Here is a 24,424-nt window from a genome sequence, read left to right on the forward strand (position 1 = left end):
AATATTGCTCCGCATGTTAAAACCTGCATAATATTGAGTAAACTAGGCAATAAAATGACAGTGGAGAAAATCCAATATTGCTAAGTCTATTGTTCAAACAGATGAATATGGTGAACAAGTAACTCCAGCTCTACCTAACACCTAATGGATTGGAAGTTATTAATGGAATGGAAACAGTTCTGAAATCACCATAGCTAGTCTCCTGAAAGATTTAGCCGCAACGAAAAAGACAACGACATTAGGGTTTACTATACAAGGCTTAAGAAACAAAGAAAACATATAGTGCCCTTATATGTGTATACAATTCTTTCCTCCTTTCTGAAAAGGGATATAGCAGGATTACAGCTCAGGTCTTTTAAGCCACCGTGATGCAAGCAGTACTACAAGTGTCTTATACAAAATCCTCTAATGGGCCAGGGAGGCTGAGCTGCAACTCTTTTCTGAGAACATCCCTCTTAAAATGCTGGCAGACAAATCAGCCCCGGCATCCATTCTTTCCATAGATCAAGGTGTGGAAATCATGACCAATCCCCACTTCCAAGTAGCTTGATGCAAATGCAACATTCTGCTGAATGCAACCTATGTGCTCAGGTAGCAGAATGTTAAAGATAAAATCCTATACACCAGAGTGGGTAACTGGACTTGGCTCGTGGGCTAAATCATTACCTCCTCAACGGCCCCACCCCTTGTACACCTGTCAATCACCTGATGTCACAGTGACACAATGCATCAGGTGATGCAGTGCTTTGAAGCTCTGACAGACAACTGATTGGAAGGCTTTGAAGACCCACAGGTATAAGTGGAGCAAAACCAGAAAAGAAAACAAGATGAAAGGGTGCTCCTGTGCTCTGAGCATTTGATAGCCTTCCTTCTCTTGAGTAAAGAAAGATCTGCAATGGTGCTCTGCTGTTGTGCTGCAAAGAAAAGCAAGCATGCCTCCTCTATTCATTATAATATAATCCCCCACAGCATTCTCGGAAAGGAACTACTGTCGCTGCTGCTGAAGTTCAGGCCTCTAAATTAAGATGTATGCTGTAACTTAGTGCCAAAAGTGAGCTGATGACACAAATATGAAACCGAGAGCCAGAGATTTATTTGATCTGCTCTTTGTGTACATGAAGTTTTAATACAGGCAGAACTTTTATGTTAAATGAAGTGTCAGGTTGGAAAACAGAACTGACACAGACTGAATAGCATGCGATCTGTGCCGTTAACAAAATAGGCCATATGACGTCTTGGAAGGCACAAGCGTTATTCTTTTGCAGCGAGACAAAAAAGAAAAAAGCGGGTAGAAGCAGAAAAAGAAATGCTTTCACAAATCTACTACAGAAATAACCATATTGCAACCGCAGGCCTTTCCAAACAATGAAACACACACACACACTTTATCATTCAGTGAAACATCTGCACTGAGTTCCAACTGAGCAGCATGTACTTGCCTCCCAGAATGGATAGAGAAGGGTTCCTGATCTCCTGAGGGTGGGAGAAGAGGCTTGCTGCAAAATAAACAGAACCAGTGTAGTCTAATAATTAGAGTATTGGACTAGGACCCTGCAAGTCCAAGATTCAAATCCTCACTCAACCACGAAGCCTACTGAGTGACCTTGACACAGTCAACTCTCAGACAGACATAGCCTAACTTCCCTGACAGAGCTCTTGTGATGATCACACAGGGCATGGGAAGGAACCACGTACACATTAGCAGTGTATGTGTTGTGGTGGAGTAGAGTGGCCCTACCAATGCCTGAATCACTGCTGCTTACCTGAACTGGGCTGGGACATCCCCACCACTGCATCCCCACAATTGCAACCTTCACTGAGGTCCTGTCCCACCCCAGCCCTGTCCAGGTAATCAGCAGTAATGCCAGTGTCAAGGCAGGGAGGAGGCCTGCATGGTTCCACCTCACCACATGTGCTACTACTGCATGTAGGCTGCCTTGAGTTTCTTGGAAGAAAAGTGGGATGTAAACTGAACAGCAGACTCACTCATAACAAGGATATACTGAAGAGAGGTAAGGAGAAGAAATAATAAGGATATACTGAAGAGAGGTAAGGAGAAGAAATTTGATCCAGTATGCATTTAAAGCCGAATCAGTTGGATTCACACTTTCTGAAACAATCTGCAAACCAAAACACAGCCATCCTTCAAATTTCGCACTTATCCAAATTTTGTGATACCACTGCAGGGGGTTGAACTAGATGACCCACAGGATTCCTTCCAACTCAGCAGTTCTATGATTTTATGATCCAACCAAACACAGTTTACAAAAATGCATGTTAGGGGAAAGAGGGAATAAAATGAGCATGTTAGTAAAAATAGCATTTAAAAACAAATTTTATTAGGTGAAATTGCTTGCAAAAAAATGTACATTAGTCAAAGCTGGATTATAAGCATCTGTTTATCAGCAGAAATTCACACTAAAATTCTGATGAATTTTCATGGTTGTTTTTTTAAAAAATGGCAAATTTCTGTCAAATATAGAAATCTAAATTCAGGATTGGAAAAATGAGAAATGGACAGAACCAAAATGGACAAATCCTTCCACCCCTAAGTGAATAAGAGGAGTGCACTGATTTATTTATTTTTTAAGCCTTTCAAGTCAAAAGGCAGTGTATGCAGCAATACCCAAAAGGAAATAAGGAAGTCTGCACAGGTGCTGGAGCACAGGTGAATCTGTGAGGAAGTCTGCCACATTTCATACCAAAAGAAGCTTTGGGACAATTTTTAAGAGCAAAGCCTGGCTTCCTCTTTCCCAACATGGCTCTTCTTGTGATGTAGGAAACGTTAACTATTCTCAAAGCGTCCAGCAAAACAAGGAAGATTCTCTTGAGAGAGCTCCGACTTGAGATGTTTGAAAACACTTCAAGACTCCTTCAGGGAAGTCATGGCCCATCATGCAAATCAGGCCGGCAGGCAAAAGAGAAATCATGATTAAAGAAGATGAGGCGGCGTGTTAACTAGCTGTGAGGCTAGAATGGTACGGAGAATGGAAAATCACTTGCCACCTGCTGTGTGCGTGTGTGTTTTAATCACAAACCCTGATTTTTATTTAGGGTGGATGGGTTTTGCCAATGGAAAATGATTTTGTGTATCACAGCAGGAAAAAGAAGGTGGAAGTACCAATTCAGCCTTCCTCAGATATTTGGTCACAGTTTGAATCTTACTGTCGAGAGCCTAGCAATCACACCCGCGGCAGGAGGCCTTCCACGGAGGCGGTCCGGAGGGCAGCTGACATACAAATCAAGCCAAAAGAGTTTCAGAAAAGACGCTCAGAAAGTTCATGATGCAAATTACTTTGCTGGGGGCTTCCAAAAAAAGAAAGAGAAATTGCAAGGATTTTCTTTCTAGGGGAAAAACCCACACACACCCCTGAAAACAGTGACAGGTAAGAGGAAATAATTCAGGTTTCATGAAAGTTCACAGTCATGCTAAAGTAAACAAAGCCAAATATAAAACAAGAATAGATAGGTAACTTTGGGCAACAGGTCCCAGGATAGGGGTTTTTTAAGGCCACAGTGCAGAGGTGTGCCTTCAGCATCCACTGAAAACTGTGTAATGAAGTTTCCAGATGCACCTCTGTGGGGAGGGAATGCCCTCTCCCAGGCCATCACCCACCCCAGTCTTCAGATGGAGGCAAACAACCAAGAAGGCCCCCCTCTGCTGAGCTTAGCACCCAAGAGGGAAGGTGAGGGGTCTTTCAGATATTTGGGGTCTAAGTCATTTAGGGCTTTAAGCACTAATGTGAGCACCTTAAATTGGGACTGGAAACCACCTGGAAACCAATACAGCTGTATTTAAACAGGTGGTTATATATGTGTGTGATCTAAATTGCCTTCCCCAATGTGGTGCCCTCCCGATGTTGTTGGAGTCCTACTCCTATCTTTGCCAACCAGCATGGCTAGTGGTCAGGGATGATGAGAGTTGGACTCCAAAATATTACCCAGCCTTCACCAAACTGGTGCCCTTTAGATGTTTCATTTGCAGGGAGATTGGTGTAACCTGTGTAGGCTATAACTGCTAGAGAGGCCCATCAAAAGTAAGAATGAGTAATGGCCCAGTAACACATGCCAGTCATCTCTTGAAGCTGCAGTCATCACAGGTAAACCACCTCACAGCTGTCTAGAATTTTCCAGTTTTACACTTTCCAAAATCAAATTAAGACCAGATGTGAAAATTACAGGATGAAATGGCTAGCCTGTCATTGTTCTTGCTTCATTTGTGTTTGTAGCATATCATCCAAAATTGAGAATGGCGCATTAAATTTCCCCTTTGCACAAGCACCAGACATGCTGGAAAAAACCTGAACACCTGACCTTGGTGAGAGACTTGCTCCTCCTCCTCTTACTGTAGGTGTTACATAGGGAACAGAAGTGAAATTGTGGCCTTCCTCCTTTCTTCCTCCCCTGCCACCCCCACTCATTATGTTTCATCAGAAACCATCTTAATTTGATTTAAACTATATAAAACATAGGAAAGCTTGTGAGAACAGCAGCAGTGGGAAGATTAATTCACTCTGTCAAGGTTCTACAAGCTTTTTGCAGCACAGCCTACAATAAAACCTCCGACATACGTATATATTTAGCAGCACACTATGTAAAGAAGTAAGTCAATACCACCAAGATGTAGCTAGAGGGAGTACTATTCTACAACAACTGCATCATCCCATGAACAGACAAATGAGCATGTCTGTTTGGAGCCATAGGCTGGCAATATATCTACAGAATCCTTTTATAGAAAAGCGTCATTTTTCAATTTCAAAAAAACACACATAAGAAACAATCCTTCCTATACCCCCATCCTGCAAGAAACATTTCATGCATATTCAAAGTAAATGATACAGTCACATAGAGTTGTTTGTAGCAGATAAGTGTCTACTACTTTTCATCTTAACGGTTTGTCCCAGAGTGAGCCATGAGTAGCCATATGCACAGGATCTTTCATGCAAAGAAGTTCCACTGTTAGAGGAAGTCTGGAGTTTGGGATGGGTGGGTTAGTTTTTATGTTTTGTCTTCAAGCACTGTTGGTGGGCACAGCATATGCTCTCTGTGTAGGTTCAATTCCCAGCTTCTCAAGTTAAGAGGAACTGTTCTGACGAGAGTGCTGATCTCAACACAGATGAGGCAGTGCCATGCAGGGCTCATGCTGGAGACTTCGTAAGGGCAGGGCTCAGAAGTTGCTTCAGCAGCAGTATTCATAGAATCATAGAATTGTAGAGTTGGAAGGGACCCATAGGATCATCTAGTCCAACCCCCTGCAACGCAGGAATATGCAGTTGTCCCATATGAGGATCAACCCTGCAACCCTGGCATTATCAGCACCATGCTCTAACCAACTAAGCTATCCATCCTCAGACTGAGCCTGATATAGGACCTGCAGCTCTTTGCCAGCAGCTTAGCTCTGCCTTTGCTGAGAGGAGACTTTTCATGTAAAGGTGTCCAGCATACTTGAACAGTAGTTGACTCTGAATGCGGTTGCACTAGGGCTTCTGAGCCCTCAGAGTCAGAGGAGGGCAACGTGACATTCTTGGGTTGGAGGCTTGTTGGCACCATAAGCTCTTCCTGAAAATGTGCTTCCGGGTGGTATGGGGCTTGTGGGGTTGGCCCTGAGAGCAATTCCCTCTCTTGCTCTCCCTGGTCTCATACCCTGAAGAAGTGGGGTCCGACCCCAAGGTTATGAGGAAAACTCAGGTAGCAGAATCAGGCTTCAGGCTTTAGAGAACCACTGCCGATGAGAACAGGCAGTCCTGGACTCATGGACCAATGATGTGACTTGGCCTAAGGAGTTCCATATTCCCAGTCACTGCATTTTCAAAAGGGCTTAAGTTTAAGCAAGGGCTCAAGAAGCAGGCCCTTGAACTGGGATAACGAATCTTGTGTGCCTGGATGGAGAAAGGCAGGTGATGGTGCAGAAACCTGGGTTTGATGGGATGGGAATGCAGCGTACTGCAGAAAGGTAAGAGTCGCATCTTGCCCCACCCGTCACTGAGAAGGAAAGGGTGTGATAGGCCACAAATTCTTTTCTGATTAACTGGCATAGCTTATAAACATATTCTGTATGCAGGCATTATATATTATACGTTATAGCGGCCTTCATGAGTACATCAAAAAGAGCAGTCAGATTCTTAGAACGTGAAAAATATGAGCTCTTGCCTTGAATACTGTATACTTGAATAAAGAAGCAAAGATTATCATTTGCTTCACAGCACATTTATGATGTCAGATTTTTCTCCCATCATTTTCTGATTACTTTTCCTTCCACGCTCTTTGCCATCATTTTAGCAATTCTGCCTGCTTATGTCTCTTTTCATGTACAGCAAGCTTAAAAGGTATTTGGAAACAGAGTCCGTCTCTTCCCCACACCCCCTGCCAGCTCTTTCATAAATATGTATCTCAGAAATGAGATTCTCATTTTGCAGGCTATAGGTAACTGATTTGCTACATCTCTTAAGCAAGCACTTATCATTTGGATACAAGTGAAACTGACACTTTTCTTTCCCTGTTGACCTATGAAAGACATTTGACTCATTGCTGTTTTAGCACCAAGGTGCTTCTAAGGCAGAATTTATTCCAACATTTATGCCACATTACCATCTTATTTGGTTGATTACATTCTTAAAACAGATCTTTTGTACTGCAGACAACTAGCATGGAAACTGAATCTCCAACTTAGAATAAATGAGTAATTTTAGGTCTGCTTGATGAATTGCTTTTTGAACTGCAAGACTGAAGCTTTGGAACGCACCTTGGAAGGTTTTATTGGAAGTGATTATACCAATAGAGAAGACAGGAGTGCCTGGCGTGCTCTGGTCCATGGGGTCATGAAGAGTCGACTAAACAACAACAACAACATACCAACAGAGCAGAATGTTGGACTTTATTCTCACCGCCCACCCCCTCCCCCGGCAATATTGAAAAGTTTCATTCTCATTACCGATATTTAATTTCCTCAAAGATGAGACTGGAAGTTTAAAAAATCATTCATAGTTGATGAGATGTGCCAGAAAATTTAAAGCAAGTCAGCTTAGGCTGCCTGCAAAGATAGCCTAACAGTTTTAAACCCTGCAATTAAAAGCTACCGCCTAAAATTCAAAGCAAACGATCCATACATTTTTAAAAACAACAACAACAACCCAAATTCTGAAAACACCCTGGAGTGAACTTGATGGAGCTGCCCCACCTCCCCAGCCCTCTCTTCTGATGCAGCCTGGTGTACTTATCTACACACCTATTGCAGAGCTCGCAAGTAGTAAAGCAAATGCAGCAAATATCACCTATATCCCCCCTTGCCTAATTCTATTTGTCTCTTTCAGAGGGCTATGTACAAGCTACTTATTTGTGTTCTCGCATCAAATGAACCGTACAAAAATGGAACTCAAATGGACATCTGTGGACAATAGAATGGAGGCATTGCTTTACTGCCCTTTGCAGAGCATCTTGTTCAAGCATAGAGCACTCAAATCCCAAATATGCCCAGAAGGGGTGTTGACAGTATGCCTTGGGGCTTTACAGGCTCCAGCCTCTGCTCCCCCCCAGCCCAAGACTGAGACTCTACATGGACGGATGCATGGCCGTCAGCATTTGATTCCTGTTTGTGTGAGGCTACCCAGGAATAAACAGCAGGAGAGCTCTCTCTTCTCTTTAAGTGCCGAGGCTGCATCAGGGAAAGCGTCAAGTTGTTTCTTCAGATACCATTAGGCTTTGCTGTAATTCCAGTTATCAACCCCACAAATGACAAGTAAGTGGAAGGAAAAATAGAAATAGGAAATTTTCTCAACGTGTTCTCATTTGGCACTCTAACGCGTCTTCCTAAAAGCATGAAAAACGCACTTGTGAGACGTCTGGTTTATGATCCACTCTGTAAAGCACAATAGCAATGGCAGGAAAGATGAGAAGTCCGTGCAAAGCAATACAACAGATGGCAATTTTGTAACTGACATCTGAGATTGTCTTTGGTACGTGTGCCCCAGTATTGACAAATAACTTTTAACTCTGTGAAAATAGCTCTCTCTCTCTGTGTGTGTGCCATTCCTCTGAAAAATACAAGAATTGTGCTCACCTTGGAGTGCTGGTGCCGTTAGTGAATTTTGCCTTTGTCTTGCCGATTGTTTGATCTGCGCATAAGTCAGCTTGAGGAATGTAAGACTCTGCTGGAGCTACCTGGATAATGGGGCAGCGGGTGACAACCTGGACCCAAAAGACAGCAGACACCACACCATTACAAGGCAGGCTTGAATATACCCACAGCACCACAAGCAGTAGTAAAGCAGATTAATTTCAGGTGTGGACAGTGTAGACAGCCTCTGTGGCCACCAGAATCAGGGCCGGCCTGCCCTTGAGGCAAGGTGAGGCAGTTGCCTCTACTTTTCACAAGAAACCAGAGGCATTTCTCTTGGGCATGGTCGGCCAATTGGTGTCAAGGAAGGATAGGACTTTTTTTATGTACGCCACTACAGCAGCAAGGATCCTTCTAGCAAAGTATCGGAAGACACAAGAACTCCCCACACTGGAAGAATGGCAGACGAAAGTGATTGACTTTATGGGATTGGCAGAAATGACTGGCAGAATCCGTGACCAAGAGAAAGAGACGGTGGAGGAAGACTGGAAGAAGTTTAAAGCTTACCTTAAGAACTGTTATAATATTGATCAGTGTTAAAATGTCAAGGGGAAGGAAGATGCAGAATTACAGCTGAAAATGTTTGATGACTTAAGGTGAAATTGAGAAATTTAATAAATTTAAATTTAATTGGCTAAAAGGGTTGCTGAAAAACTGTAAAATAAGGATGCAAAAAGGGTGAGGTATGGGGAAGTCCGAGAAAGGAGGCTTATGAAAAGGAGGTTAAGAATCTATATTTGTGTGTTTGTTTGTATTGGTTGATGCTTTTATGTTGTTGTTGTTGCTTTGTTATAAAATTGGAAAATTAATAAAAATTATTATAAAAAAAAAGGTGAGGCAGTTGCCTCAGGCAGCAGGCTGGGGACAACTGGAAGGGGCGGCAGATCTATGCCCCGAGGGGTGTCCCACTTGCCGCCTCCTGTGCTTGTCGCCTCTACCTCTACCTCCTGCTCCACTGCCACTGCCTGTTCCTCTTTGGCCTCCTTCATTGCACTGGAGCTTCCCTGGGCTGTCTCCAGTCGCCCCAGGCAGTGGCAGAGGTGGCAGTGGAGGCAGTGTGGGGAGGGGAGAACCATTTCCTGTTTTGCCTTATGCGGCAAAACATCCCAGCCCTGTCTGGAATGAAAGTCAGTTGCTCAGATAATGGGAAGATCAAAAATGAAAACAGAAGGTCGAAAGTAAGCAAGAGCCACTTGGAGGACTACTGCTTGTCACCCAATTGCAGCAAACTCACTGGCAGGTTAAAAACCCCTCACCACAAGGATTCTTTGCATATAGTTCTTCACTTTGGTCTCAGTACCCACTGAATCATTGGGCACTGCCTCAGAGAGCGGACATCATCCTAACTTGGTTCAAAACCCACAGTATACTATTCAGAGTTCTATAGCTGCTGTTTGTTCCAGTGTTTTTTGGAGCAAAATTGTCATAGACCACCAGCCACGTGTCCCTGTTTTCTAGAGGGTGATTGTGCTTTTTTCCACCCACACTAGTGCTCAAACCACCCTGCCACCACTATACACAAAAGCAGGAGAAAGCTCCAAGTATCTTATTCACAATGAAAATATAGCTGAACCATTCTGGATCTTTCACAAATGCACTTTGGCGACTGCAATATTCCAGAATAACAATGGAACGATGATAGCGTCATATGGAAGCATGCAGAAAAGCCCCCCGACCAAACCCAAAAGCTATAGCACTACCAAAGATATGTTTGAAAGTGGCCTAAGTCAGAACCATTTATTTCACAGACATTCCAAGACACAGTGACTCAAGGCTAGGACACATGAAGATAGGATTGTTTTACAAACAGAATTCCAAGCTCATTGCCATTCAGTATGCCACACATTTTGGTCTCTTGTTTTACACATGGTACACTTTTTAGGTCAGTCTGATCCTTTTTTTATCATTTTTGGATTACCTTTCATGCTATGCACTTTGCCATTATTTTACTAATCAAGTGCTTATTTTTCTTTTTGTGTCTGGGGACATAACTGAAGAGTTCTGATAAAGTATCGCCATTTATTGCTTTCATTGTTCCAACAAAAGGCATCTATCAAAGGAATTTTGAGATGCGTCACTGTATCCTTGCAGAAGACAGTGAAATCTATTTTGAGATTAATTTACTCAAATGCCTCTTACAATTCACTGGTTAAAATAATCACTATCTCTAGCCAGTGCAGCAAATTCAAATTATACAAAAGCTGAGGTTTTGCTTGCTTAGTATAATCTTTTTCTTTTAACTTCTCCAGAAAATCTGAAGCCTATTCTATGTCTAAATGTGATTTCATTCGAACAGAGTGGCATGTTGTAGAAATCCATATGGAGAAGCAAGATTTCTGCTACTGCACTATAAAATATCCTCCTTTAAAAAGAGAGAGATTACAACAAAAGGATTTAATTTTGCACAGCTTTCTGTCTTACAGAGCATATAATGTGCAGCTCAGTCCTCTGCATGTTTACTCGAATGTAAGTCCCACTAAGTTCAATACCCTTTTTAAAAAACTCAAGCAAGTATGTTTAGGATTGCAACTAAATTTGGTGTGTTGTATCACTAGGTCCCTTCCCCTTCCTTAATGCAAGTCCTTATCATTCAAGTTTTATTCCGTTTGGGTTTTTTTAATATATATAAATCTATAATTTATTTATTTGTTAAATTTCTATGCCACCCTTCATCCAAGGATCAGAGGGTGGTTTACAATATAAAAACACAAAAATACATAACATACTAACAAAACAAAAAAACCCCACACAGTTTAAAAGGTGATAATTAATTTTTTTTTATTTCTTTTGCAGTACACACAATACACACCCTCCAATATTCCCCAGCGGAATAAAGGAACATTGTTGTATCTGTGTAGCACCTGTAGTCTCACACCAAGGATCTTTGCATGAGCTGGCACCACCATATCCCACTCTGCTTTTCACTGCCTGCTTCTGATCTATTTTCAGTGTCTCTGCATTCATGGGTTAGGCTCTTGGTAAGTGGAGACAGGGCCTTTCCACTGGTGGTATCCTGATTAAAACAGCATCATTATTGCATGCAGGTCCTGCCTCAAAACCTTGCATTGTAGATCACTCCTGTTCAGTTTTTCAGCCATTCAACCAGTCATTACATACGGAATTTCATTTGTATGACGCCTTTCCACAATTCAAACCATGCTCAACATGAAAAAATGCATAACTACAACAAAACAAAAGTATTCCTTAAAGAATAAACTCAACTTTAAAAGATACAAAACCAAACAGAACAATTTCAACATAAATCACAACAAAATCTAAAACAAAGATTTAAACAAACCAACAGCAACAACCCCTTCAACAAAACCCCCCAAACATCACCCCAGCCCAGGAGTCTGTTCAGCAGCCTCAACTTTTGTATCTGGAGTCAGCCCAGGCTCTGCCCACCCAGGCCAGGTAGAAATGGCCTACAAAGCAGGTCTTCAAGGACTCACAGCCAAGACTGTAATAACACATTTCATAATGCTATATTCTGTGTCCATCTGTCCCCTCAACTGTCAGTCACCATTCTATGCCAATTGAATGTGATCTCACTGGACAGTTATTCAGTTCTTGCTCCCATGCCCAGATTATTTTCCCCTAAGTATTTTTCTTTTGGTGTGTCTGCAAACCTCAGGACTCCTCTCAGAAAATTCCATATAAGTGCTAAATAAATAAAACATGAGGGTTATACTTCTTTAGAAATGTGATTTTGGAAAAAAAAATGCTTACATGTTGAACAATATAGTCATACATCCAAGATTTATACTTATCTGTTGAAGCCTTATACCCCAAAGAGCAGTCCTTTTAATTAAGACTCTTTCAGCAAAGCAAACAACATCCTCCCATCCTCATAGCTCAATTTTGCTTTGGCCTGAGATGTATGAGAATCCATAACAGAAATCAGCTCTTTTCTTCAGCATGCTCTAACATCTGCCTTTTTATTTCCTTTACATTGAAAGTCATTATATGACATTTATTGAAACTGTGAACTACAATTGCCACCCATTAGCCTTGCTGTTTAATTGCTGTAAGATCTTTTCCCCTTTTTGCTATCCTTTTGTCCAGCTAGATCTATCATTTGTCTTAATTTAGAATTGTAAGCTCATGCAGAAAACACCAGTTCTGAAAAGTAGCTAACTCTGAATAGCCAAATACGGGCCTTATATTTAGAACTGAGTGTTCATTAAAGGAACTGGGATTTTTCAAGGTACCAGACACTTCCTGCCAAAAAATGAAATGAAATAAAATGGAAGAAACCCAAGGCAGGGCAGATTTTAAAACCTACAACTTTCTTCCATTTTATTTCATCTCCCATCATCCCTAGCTAGCAGGACCAGTGGTAAGGGATGGTGGGAGTTGTAGTCCAACAATATCTGCGGACCATAGGTTAAAAAAGGCTGGAAAAGAGGCTTGGATTAAAGTGCTTTTTAAAGAAAACACAGACATTCTTAAAGAACATGGCAATTTCTTGCAGAAATTAATCACAATTTGTATCATGCTTTTAATGGACAGAGCCACTGGAACCTTTTGTCTTCACCATTATCCTATGAAGGCTATGAATATTATTACCATTTTACATATGGGGAAAGAGATGTGTCCAGTACTAGTGATGCTGGACCCAGACAATGCTTTTTTAAAGAACTGAAAGGGGTAGGATGAAGATATAATTGCCTTTGGTGTACGGAGTATGGGTCTTCTTATCTTGGTGACCTTTCTGGTCAAACACAATCCACCACAAGGTGAAAGTCTGGAGAACCACTACCAGGAGGCAGTAGCTGATACGGGAAAGGGCCATAGTTCAGTAGCAGAGTGTCCACTGTGCATGCAGAAGGTCCCAGTTCAATCCCTGACATCTCCAGGTCTCCTGCCTGATTCCCTGCAGAGAGCTGCTGTCAGTCAGCATAGACAACAGAAAGCTAGATAAGCAAATGGTCTGACTACTATACTAATGGTCTGCCTTATACTAAGGCAGCTTCCTATGTTCCTAACTGAGCTAGACAGGCCAGTGGTCTGATTCTGTAAAAGGAAACTTTCAGTGTTCCACTTAGAGGATTTCCCTCCATGCCACCGTTAACTTCTAAAACAAAGGCCTGTGTTGGTGTGGCTAAAAAAACATACAAAAAACCCTTCCCATTTCTCTGACAGATCACTCAATATAACAAATAGCTTGCTGCATAGCAAACTGCCACAGAAGCAGATTAAGAGCAAAGAACACTGTCTCTGTGACTAGTCTTATTATTGCTACATCAACCTTTGCCGGAAACAGGCATTTCGTTTAGCTGATGAAATTCAGGCAGGCATCCAAGGCTTGTTCTATAATGTACAAAAAGATATGTGAAATTCCCCAGATGGCCATGCAGCATCCCTAACTCAGGTCTGATGCCCAGTATTGATTAGTGTAGGGAGTCATTTCTGACCGACCGGTATAGTGTGGCGTCAGTGCTAAGAAAAGGACAAGTGGAGTCATATCCTGAAGGGATATAGTGAAATCTATGCTTTGTGCATTTTCATTGTGCCAAATGCTAATGGACCTGCGCCTTAAAGCTGGAGGTAGATATTCATATGGGTTAGGCAACATGGTGCCCTCCAGACCTTTGTGGACTGCGACTCCCATCAGCCACAACCAGCATGGCTGATGATCAGGAATGATGGGAGTTGTAGTCCACAACTGCTGGAGGTCACCATGTTGGCTGCAGCTGCCATTCACTGACTGCATCCCACTCCCTCACCTGAACCATTTCATCCTGCTAAATTTTCAAGGAGTTTGAGGAGCCACCAGTTTATGCCTGAGGAGCAGGTTCTTCATTAGATGGCAGGGAAAGGGGCAGGTTAACCAGGGGTAAAAACACGCTGCTTGTGTACTTGTGATGGAAGCAAAATGGCATGGTGCAACACCTGTGTCCATGGAGTGGAAACGTTGGCAGGGGTGTGTGAAATATGTCCTGCACATTCTCCTGGGATGAAAAGAAGAAGATTCCACCACCAACCAGCAGCAGTTTTCACTCTGGAGAAGACCAAAGATATAGTATCTCAACTTGGCTCTTAAAGATATGGCTGTTTCTGAGATTGGTGGAGCTGTGGAAAGCATAGCCCCATAAACTGGAGTAGCGAAGTGACCTTGGATGCAGGTTTCACATGCTAATGGGAGAATTTCACTGGATACAACCCCCCCTCTCACACACACTTGGAAGCCCCCTGTGTGTGCAGGCTTCTCCATACAATCAGGAGGACCCTACACTGGATAAATATTTGATTAATGTAGCACTCCCATTCAGAACTGCCGCTGAATGGGTGGAGGTCATGAGACCTGGTGGAGATGTTCATGGGGATGGGGCCCTGGTTCCTCTCCACCTGTTCTCTGAACTTATAGAACAAATGCCTGGAGAGGGCTACCACACACAATGCATTTTGTTTTTGCATTCCTGTTTTTTGTGACTTTTCAGGTAAATCTACTTAAATCCAGTCTCTCCTGCTAAAACCTCTTCTCTTTCACAATCACACCTTTACCTTCTCACACAACCATGTGGCCTGTTCCTGCTGTGCTCCTTTCGTTGTCCTCCACCAGAGATCCAGGCCTCCCCCAGTTACTAGAGCCAAATGCACACCGGTTGCATGTCTTATTTTACCAAGCTACACCCTAGCAGCATTCTGTCCTTTCAGCAGCTTCTGCAGCTTTCTAATTTATTTTCACAGACACTTTCCGGATCTAGCCAGCTCTTATTCAATTACACTATAATTCTTTTCCACATTATGGAGTGGTTTATGTTCCTTTCATTTTGCATAAACAACACTAAATCAAAATCTCTTTGTGTTCTGTTTCATTAAAGACTGATTACCGTGTTTGTTTGTTGTTCAACAATAAATAGTCTGGCTTAAAATACCCATCTGAATGCTTTTGTTTAGCAGGCGTTGAATGTACTTATTCTTTACATTTGTATGATTTTTTTAATTTAAAAAATCATGGTCCTTGCAGGAATAAGCAGTTGAAAGTATGGCTGCTTGTTGCTATTGAAAAGCTTGCCATTTTTTTTTACATACATTTGTGGGAAACATGAAGAATGGGAAAAGTTCTCAAAGCTTATATGAGACTTTGATTATGTAATGAGGATACTGCTCAGCTGAGTTACATGCAACACATTTCTACCTCCTGCCATTTGCTTGATTGGCATGTTTTCACATTCCTTTTTCAATTTGCTCTTGGAGAAATATCCTGAAAATATGCAGCTGATAACAGAACCATTACAAAACTGTGTTCAGCTCTGGTGCAGATTAAAAAAAACCCCCTTTTTTCAACTTTATGGTTCAGTTCTACCATATTTTCGCCCCATAGGACGCACTTTTTCCCCTCCAAAAATGAAGGGGAAACGTGTGTGCGTCCTATGGGGCGAATGCAGGCTTTCGCTGAAGCCTGGAGAGTGAGAGGCATCGGTGCGGACCGACCCCTCTCGCTCTCCAGGCTTCAGGAAGCTATCTGCAAGCCTTGCAAGCCCGGCGGGAGTTCCTGCGGGCTCACAAGGCTTGGGGGCAGCAGCCTGCAGCCCCGGCGAGTGTCTGCAAGCGATGCGCGCCCGCAGGAGGTCCCGCCTAGCACGCAAGGCTTGGGGCGGCAGCCTGCCGCCCGAAGCACGCGGAGCCCTCCGGAGGGTGCCCCGTGCTTCAGGCAGGTGTGCACAAGGCTTGGGGTGGCAGCCGCGGCTGGGGAGGGGGAAATAATTTTTTTTATTCATTTCCCCCCCCCAAAAAACGAGGTGCGTCCTATGGGCCGGTGCGCCCTATAGGACGAAAAATACGGTAATTGAGAGACTAATTTTGTACCAATTGTTTGGTAGGAACATAAGAAGAGCCCTGCTGGATAAGACCAAAGGCCCATCTAACCCAGCATCCTGTTCTCACAGTGGCCAATCACGTGCCGGTGAGGAGCCCACAGTGCAACAGTGCTACCCTCACCTGTGATTCCAGAAACTGGTATAAAGAGTAGGGGTGAGGGAATAATTTGAACTGCAGTTCTCCATCCAAGTAATCTGTACAAAAATGCATATACTGGGGCAAAGCGTGCATTTAGTGAAAATAACATACAAAATGTATTGTATTAGAGGAAATTGTTTTGCAAAAATGTGTATATTAGGAGAAAATGCACTAAAATTCTAATACATTTTCATTAGGATTTATTTATTTTTTAATAGCAAACTGATATGGAATTGTGGGAAACTAAATTTAAGATTAGTAAAATGAGAGACTGAGAGAAATCTTAATTGACATATTTGGCTATCTCTCATACAGAGGCATACTGCCTCTGAGCATAGCTGTCAACCTTCCTTTTTTGCGGGAAATTCCCTTATTCCAGCACCGTTTTCCACTGCTCTTCTGGATTGTTAGATATCCCATAGACTGTCCCCGGGACAGGTGAGGCTGCTGATCCCTTATTTTCGAGGCTGCTGATCCCTTATTTTCAAATCTGAAAATTGACAGCTATGCCTCTGAGGATGGAGGCAGAACATGGCTAGGAGCCACTGAGAACCATATCCTTCATGAATTTGTCTAATCTTCTGTTAAAGTCATCCAGGTTTGTTGAAAAAGGTTCAGACACTATGAAGTAGTTTTCAACTAGCTCAAATACATTTCATATAAATAAATAAGAACACCCCCCCAATGATTAGTTAGTGGTCTTTGATTTTAATTTTTTATGTGTTTTTTATTATATGTAGATATAATTTCAGAGTGTTCACAAGTAGGGCATATCCCTATGGTTTCATACTTATTTAAAAGGGATTAGACCAATTAATGGAGGATTGCTCTATCAAAGCCATGATGGTGGGGTGGTGAATGGAGAAGTACAAACCAATTTGCCACACATTTCTATGTGATCCCTTGAGACACTTTAACAATCACTTTTTGCTTCATGTCAAAGATTGCGACTTATTCCTGATGGTTTCAAAAAGGCAGGGAAATATGTTACCACCCAATTGATTGGTCTTTCCTCATTAATGGATAAATACTTAAGTGGCTATTGGCTTATACAGTGCATTTTTTTCTTTAAAAAAATGTTTAGGGGTACTCTCATTTTCCTCCTCATATTGAAATACCGCCCCTCAATGAGGCCAAACTTAGATTCGCAAAATGTTTAGGGGTATGCGTACCCCTGCATCCCCCCCAGAAAAAAAGCACTGGGTTTATATGAAATTGTCAGTGCCCAAAGCAGGGTCCATTTATAGTAGTCCTTAAACTGATCTTGCAGATTTTCTACAATGTGAAATATAGCTTCATAAACAGGTTTATGAGCATACTCGTTTCCAAAGTACCAATATTTTGCAGGTTTAAATACTGCAAAGCAATATTCCTTGCTCTTGGTTCATGTGGCGAAAGAATACAATTTACAGTGACACGCAGCTGTCTTGCCAAAACACATCACTGTGCACCTTAAATCATTTGCACAAAGTTGACCTAATGATGTGATAAACAGAGAAGCTTATTCACAGAGGGTTATGAAGCACATACTTCTAAATAAATGGCCATTTTTGCTATGAAATAGCAAATGCTATGGTTAAGACACAAAAAAGCAGTCTACCAAAAAGTAAATGGTACAGCAACAGTCCAAGATGCAATCTCATGGGTACCCCGGAATTTCTTGCAACTGTCAATGGTCCAGTAACCATGGTTTATGAGTTATTGCAAATGCACTGATACGAGCTGTTTTGCTCCTCTCCACTAGCACATGGAGAAAACAAACCATGATCCCTGGCATAGTGTTATATCCATCATATCATGTGGAGAATTGAACTTAAGATTGGTAAAATGAGAAAGTAAGAAACCAAAAATGCCAGATTTGCCTTTCCCTAAACTGATGCACTAATTTTTCCAAAATGAAACCATCAAAGACAAAAAACACATTGTGACACATTTGGTTTGGTCATTATATTCCAAACTGTCAAACCCATTAGAAAAAAATATAGATGTTTTGTCGCTCTCAGACTTGGAGATTGTGCTTAACATGCATTTCTGTCTGAAGTGCTGTTTCATCAGTAATTCAGAATTCTTGGGTTAATCTATTATGTTAAGCATGGGGAAGATCATCCCAATTAATAAGTTCATAAAACAACCACACAATTGCTGGGAGGGAAGCTTTTTAGTTTCATTTAACTTCATGGAGACCTAGAGCAGTGACCTTTAGCAGATGAATACACTTACAGAGAAGAGGAAAACACTGCTCAGAAATCACTTTACGGACAAATTTAGCTGAGACAGTGCAACCTAATACATTCATCCCCATGTGCAAGGACAAAATTCACCCGAAATGGATTGTAGTGAGCACCTTTGCGCGTAAAGACACTGTCAGCTAGAAGTTATTCTGCAAGTCTGGCTAAAAATGGCCTTACTAGCAATAATGTATTTATACCGAAACAAAACCCTTAGGAAACAGTAATACCCTTCTAGGAACAGGCACAAGATATAGCTGAGGGAACAAACTAAACATTGCTGTAATATCTAATAGGACATAAGTGTGTTCTGTACACTTTTCAGGGGGGCAAAGTTTTGCTATGAGGCTGCATTTAGAGAAGCAAATGGATCAGTGTGTTCTACAGTGGTATAATCCCATGAGAACCGTGCAACACATGAATACAAGCATAAATGGAGGCTCTAAGAAGTTACTCTTTCAGTTGCTGCTTAGAAGCTGTAAATAAGGGCAATTTAGAACTGTGTGAAATACCAAATTAAATTTCTCAGGATTTGTTTTTCACAGCAAAAAGGTAACATTTGGGGGTGGGGACATTTTTTTTCCCCTGCAAAGGGGCAGCACTCACCTCAGGGAGGAAATGTTTACTGAGAAGTCAGGGTCTCATCCCTCTCTCTGGGCAAAGCGATTGTAAAGAGTGAGGTAGAGGGACTGCACTCTGCACCCACTTCAGTGGAGTTGAACACTGTCCATTTTCAACTGGTCCCACGTAGATTACCTAACCTGGAGGGAAGGAGCGCATTAGAGCAGGTGAACCACTTTGCAAACAGGAATCTCCCATTTCAGCTCAGTGCAATGCAGAATTATAATTTTCCTGGCATGCTTTAAAGGAAAGCAGCTTGTACTTCCACACAGCAACAGGGTAAAATGGATATGGGTCATAGGAAGTTATCTTCCACTGAGTCAGACTGTTGATCCATCTAGCCCAGCACTGTTGACACATTTTTAGCAGGGGTTCTCTAGGGCTTCAAATAACAGCATTTCCCACACGCACAACTGGAGAAGCCAGGAATTGAACCTGGAACCTTCTGTATACAAAGCCAATGCATCACAGCCCTTCTCCCTTATACATTTAAACAGTGCTTTTTTCTTTAAAAAAAATGTTTAGGGGTACTCTCATTTTCCTACTCATATTGAAATGCTGCCCCTCAATGAGGCCAAACTTAGATTCACAAATGTTTAGGGGTATGCGTACCCCTGTGTACGCCCTAGGAAAAAAAGCACTGCATTTAAAGCTACAACAACAGCATGTGGTTTCCATTCCAGTGAGGCAGGGGCAACAAGATTGGCCTATCAAGAGCACGGAAGCCCAGGTGAATGTACGCATCGGTTCACATCGGCCGCCATACTGGGCCAGTGCATTTTCATTATTGTCTCCTTTGACTGGAGAAATACTGTTGAAGTTTTGGGATTCTATCAAATAAAGTGAAGGCCCCTGAGTTCTGCTATGATGGATTGTGCTAAGCGTATTAAGGTTAAAAGGACTCTAGAAAAATATGTTCAGTTTCATAAGCACGTGGAAAAGGGCTAAATCATCTTGGCATGTGACAGACATGCATCCGAGACTACAGGGTGGCTTGGTTCGCTTTTCAGACGGCAAGCTATGATTAATATGCACCTTGCCATTCTCTATCTGATCTGCCTCATCTAAGATGACAATAAAGAACTACAGCGCACCGTGCAAAATAAATACAACAAAACACAGAGCTGTCAGTGCTTTTCCTCTCCTGTGATGTACTTTCCCTTGATAGACAGAACAGAACTGGTCTGTCACAAGTAATAGCCACAGCAACGGCAAACCTCTGGGGGGGGACCCATTTTGAAAATGCAAAGAGAGATAGGCTTTATTTCAGTGAACTTTCCCCCATGTTTAAGTTGTTCTATGTTCATCCCCTTTCTTTAGATTATTGTTGGTTTTATTGATATCTTGCTTTTTACTATTACATATAACAGCATGGGCTGTGGGCCTTACTGTGAGAGGGAGGAGAGGCAGGCAAACCAGCTAAGCCAGCCTCTCCTACTTTGAGCCTCACTACTGCCACCTAGGGGGTGTTTTTATTCTCTTACCGCCTCCGCTAAACCACCCTGTTATTTTTTCCTGTTCTCTTCACTTCTACTAATGTATTTTTAAAGCAATCAATTAATGAGCCATACTTTAGGGGAGGATCATTTTAAAGCAGATTGACCCAGAAGAGCAAATGATAAAACTTAAAACTCAAAAAGTACTCTTCAAGAAAATCACATCGAATGATACAAGTTTGAAATTAATGATCAGAGGCTGAGGAAATAAACTGGCAAGAGCAAAATCTGCATGATTGTATCACCATCATTTCTCCCAGGCCGAAATGAATCCCATTGTAAACATCATGCCATGGTGACAATTAACCTCTGACATTTCTACCAGCTTTTATAGGGAAGGCTATAAACACAGACTCTGTGTTTACAGGCCATAAACGACCATGTTGTAATTGTGTAATTACCTTAGGAAAAGGTGGTAAACATGATTTAATGAATGGGTAATTGGTGGTTATTTCTGGTTTTTAACCACTTTGGAATGAGTACTCTTAAAGGAAGATAAAGTACTTCAGCATCTTTAAAGTACAAGTCACTAAGGGGCTGTAAATATAAATGGGTAGTTTTAGCCAGAAATCTGTCTTACACTAGAATTGTTTATTTCTACAATAGAAGCCCCCAGATTGGATATAGGATAATATCCAATGCAATACTCAGAGTAGACTCATTAAAATTAATGGAAATCCATTGATTTCAGGGGGTATAATCTGAGTATGACTTAATTGAATATTAATTTATTTCACAGAATTTATACACCGCTTGGCTGGGGCAGGGTGGGGAGCAAACAGACCTCAAAGCGGTTTACAAACAAAGTTCCTCCCGTTATTTTGATGTCCTGTAATTGATTTTCATGTGGCTCTGCCAGCTGCTATTTTAGATTTTATTACTGTTGTTACTGTAAAACCACTCTGGGAAAGTTTCTTTACAGTGTGGGGTAATTAATGATGATCATGAAGATGTTGTGAGGGACAAGAATTTATTTTAAAATATCAGTGCCCATGCCCAAAGGACTGTGGTATATAATTTCAAAATAGGAAGGTGTTTGTCTTTCCCACATAATTGGATACACTGTGGATAATATACACAGCGTACCTGCAAATTTTGTCACATGTGAAGCAGCCTAAAGGCAGTTTTTTACATCTCCTCTCAAGATCATTTCCCTTTCCATCTTCCCAATCAAAACGCTAAACATATGAAAATATTACAAACTTAATGAAAACAAAGCAACCATGTTGAAAAGTGTTGCTGGGGGGGGGGGGAGAGAATGGGGAGTGAGACTCCTGAAGAATCAATTAAAGAGAACTTTCAAAGGATGTTCACTGTCGGGCAATTATGTAAATTATTATTAATGAGCGAATCAGTTGCTCCCAGTGTCTGATCTTAAGTGTGATGCACATGTGTTAGCACCACAAGCAACAACTGGGAGTTCAAATAAAGGATATTTGCTACAGGGCCTACAGAATGGGTGCCCCCACCCCCGCAAAGTAGTAGATGCCATGAAAACACTGGCAGTTTGGAGCAACGCTGAGTTAATTTGTCAAGACACACTACAGCACATTTTAGCTCTGACTCAGTGGCTTAACATATTCAAGCTGAATCACCAGCTCTTTCAATAGAACTATCTAATAGCAGTTGAGGAGAGCAGGAGTGGTTATGGAGAATATATGCATGCAGAGGATGAGAAGTATATGGCAATTCAAGCAAAAAGCCAGATTGACCCTGGGATGCCTTCACATTGTACTTTGCTATATGTTTACTAGTGGAGTTTGCACAAGTGCAGATATTTTTAACTAAGTTGGGTGGAAACCAACCAGCTTCATAACTTTGAAGTCAGCTTGTTTCCTATAACCATAGCTAAGATTAACCACAGTTTGTGCAGGTTAAGTTGACATGGCAAGCTGTGTTTAATCTAAAACAGAAGTGAATGTTTCCAAACTCTTTTTTGAAGCCACATTGGAGGAGAAGCCTATGAGCCCAGAGGGAAACTAGGTGCATTTTCATAACATTAATGAACTGGATAGCGGACCCCGGAAGATATAAGTCGGGGGCTTACTGTGCATAAACCACATTGAGGTTTTATTACAATCATGCAGTATGTAAATATTGTAAAATAAATAAATGAACCTTCTTGGAATTTATTCAGATTATGACTGCAAAAAAATAAATAAATCATAACTTGCAAAGCAGAGGTTGACAAATGGAACCGACAATTCTTCTAGAACCTGGACTATGACATCAACTGACAAGGCCCAGAACACCACCACATTCTAATAAACTACACCTTTTTGTGACCCAATCACACCTTTGGGACCCCATCTGAAAAGCATGGTATAAATATAATAAACCAACAGAGTCCAACATGTGAATAACTGTAGTCTGATATTTGCGGTGTGTGAATAAGAAGGTATTATTTCGCATGAGCAAGGAAGTGGGGGTATTTCAGTGGCATGAAATAACTTTGTGTGATTGCATGTTAAGCTAAGGAAATAGATAATTTAGACTGATTCTGTGAAAGTAGTCAAATTAAGTTGAAGGCTTTTCTCACCACAGAAAATGCAAGCTGCTGGTTATCATGTTCAGATTCTTTTCTTGTATAAAAGCGATGAATAAATTAAAATAAACAAGCAAATAAACATCGCTGTCCAAAATATTGTTGTTTTTAATGATCTCAAAGTGTTGATGCATTATCCCAACTGAGACCCTTGGTCCGTCTAGCTCAGTATTGTCTACAGTGACTGGAAGCACGTTTCCAGGGTTCTAGACATGGGCCTTTTCCAGTCCAACATGGAGGTGCCAGGGATTGAACCTGGGACCTTCTCTGGCAAAGCTTGTACTCTACCCCTGGGGAACAGCCTGTCAGGGACTGTTTGAGGAGGGCTGCACTGAGGAGGAATGGCGGGAGCCTCCCCCTGCTCCTAATCAGGATCCTGAATCTTCCCAGGAACAGGAGGACAGTATAGATTTGGAACAGTGGTTTGCAGAGGGACATAGTTCAGAAGGCAGAAGCTGGGAAATAGTGGATGGGGAACAGCTAAGAGAAGAAGCACTGGGAGAGAGAGAATTAACAGATTCACTGTCTCTGGGAAACATTCCTCCGCCCAGCCCAAGGACAAGAAGAGCTGATAAGGTGGCAGAACAGAAAGCACAGTGGTTGTGTGATCAGCTTACAAGACACGGTAGTGACATGGGTGACTAGGGAGGAAGTGGGTGGGACCCTTAATTGGGAGCACCTTCATTCCTATGAATAGATTCTTTGTTCTCTCGCTGTGATCATTAAAGTTTCTAACTGGTAAGAGACTCCTTTCTCTTTTTTCTGCTTATCTACTGCCGGGGGGGAGCCAATTCCCTGAAGCCTGACACAGCCCCTCCCCAAGCCACATGTCTTCCCTATTAGCGTCTAAAATATAGGTAGGGAGGTCTATTCTTTACACATAAAGGAAAACTAGGAGGAGAGAAGTATACCACCCCCTTACTAATCTGTTGTTGTTTAGTCGTTTAGTCGTGTCCGACTCTTCATGACCCCATGGACCAGAGCACGCCAGTCACTTCTGTCTTCCACTGTCTCCTGCAGTTTGGTCAGACTCATGTTTGTAGCTTCGAGAACACTGTCCAACCATCTTGTCCTCCTTCTCCTTGTGCCCTCCATCTTTCCCAACATCAGGGTCTTTTCCAGGGAGTCTTCTCTTCTCGAGGTGGCCAAAGTATTGGAGCCTCAGCTTCACGATCTGTCCTTCCAGTGAGCACTCAGGGCTGATTTCCTTAAGAATGGATGCGTTTGATCTTCTTGCAGTCCATGGGACTCTCAAGAGTCTCCTCCAGCACCATAATTCAAAAGCATCAATTCTTCGGCGATCAGCCTTCTTGATGGTCCAGCTCTCACTTCCATACATCACTACTGGGAAAACCATGGCTTTAACTATACGGACCTTTGTTGGCAAGGTGATGTCTCTGCTTTTTAAGACGCTGTCTAGGTTTGCCATCGCCTTTCTCCCAAGGAGCAGGTGTCT

At 42.0% G+C, this 24,424-nt stretch overlaps 1 long non-coding RNA gene across 3 annotated transcripts; it reads right to left on the minus strand.

Annotated features, from left to right (window-relative positions):
• Positions 1 to 6,525: 6,525 nt before the first annotated feature.
• LOC307210957 lies at positions 6,526 to 20,362 on the minus strand. Of its 3 annotated transcripts, none has more exons than XR_013836233.1 (4): positions 20,317 to 20,362; positions 18,913 to 19,067; positions 8,057 to 8,184; positions 6,526 to 6,830 (listed from the first exon to the last, which is right to left on the minus strand). It is a non-coding gene; the product is annotated as an uncharacterized lncRNA (long non-coding RNA). The 3 variants fall into 3 exon arrangements; XR_013836234.1 differs by lacking the exon at positions 20,317 to 20,362 and adding an exon at positions 20,022 to 20,309; XR_013836235.1 differs by lacking the exon at positions 20,317 to 20,362 and having other exon boundaries at positions 18,913 to 19,333.
• Between the last annotated feature and the right edge of the window lie 4,062 nt (positions 20,363 to 24,424).

This window comes from Podarcis cretensis (genome assembly GCF_951804945.1).
Source record: "Podarcis cretensis genome assembly, chromosome: 1".
Lineage (NCBI taxonomy): Eukaryota > Metazoa > Chordata > Lepidosauria > Squamata > Lacertidae > Podarcis > Podarcis cretensis.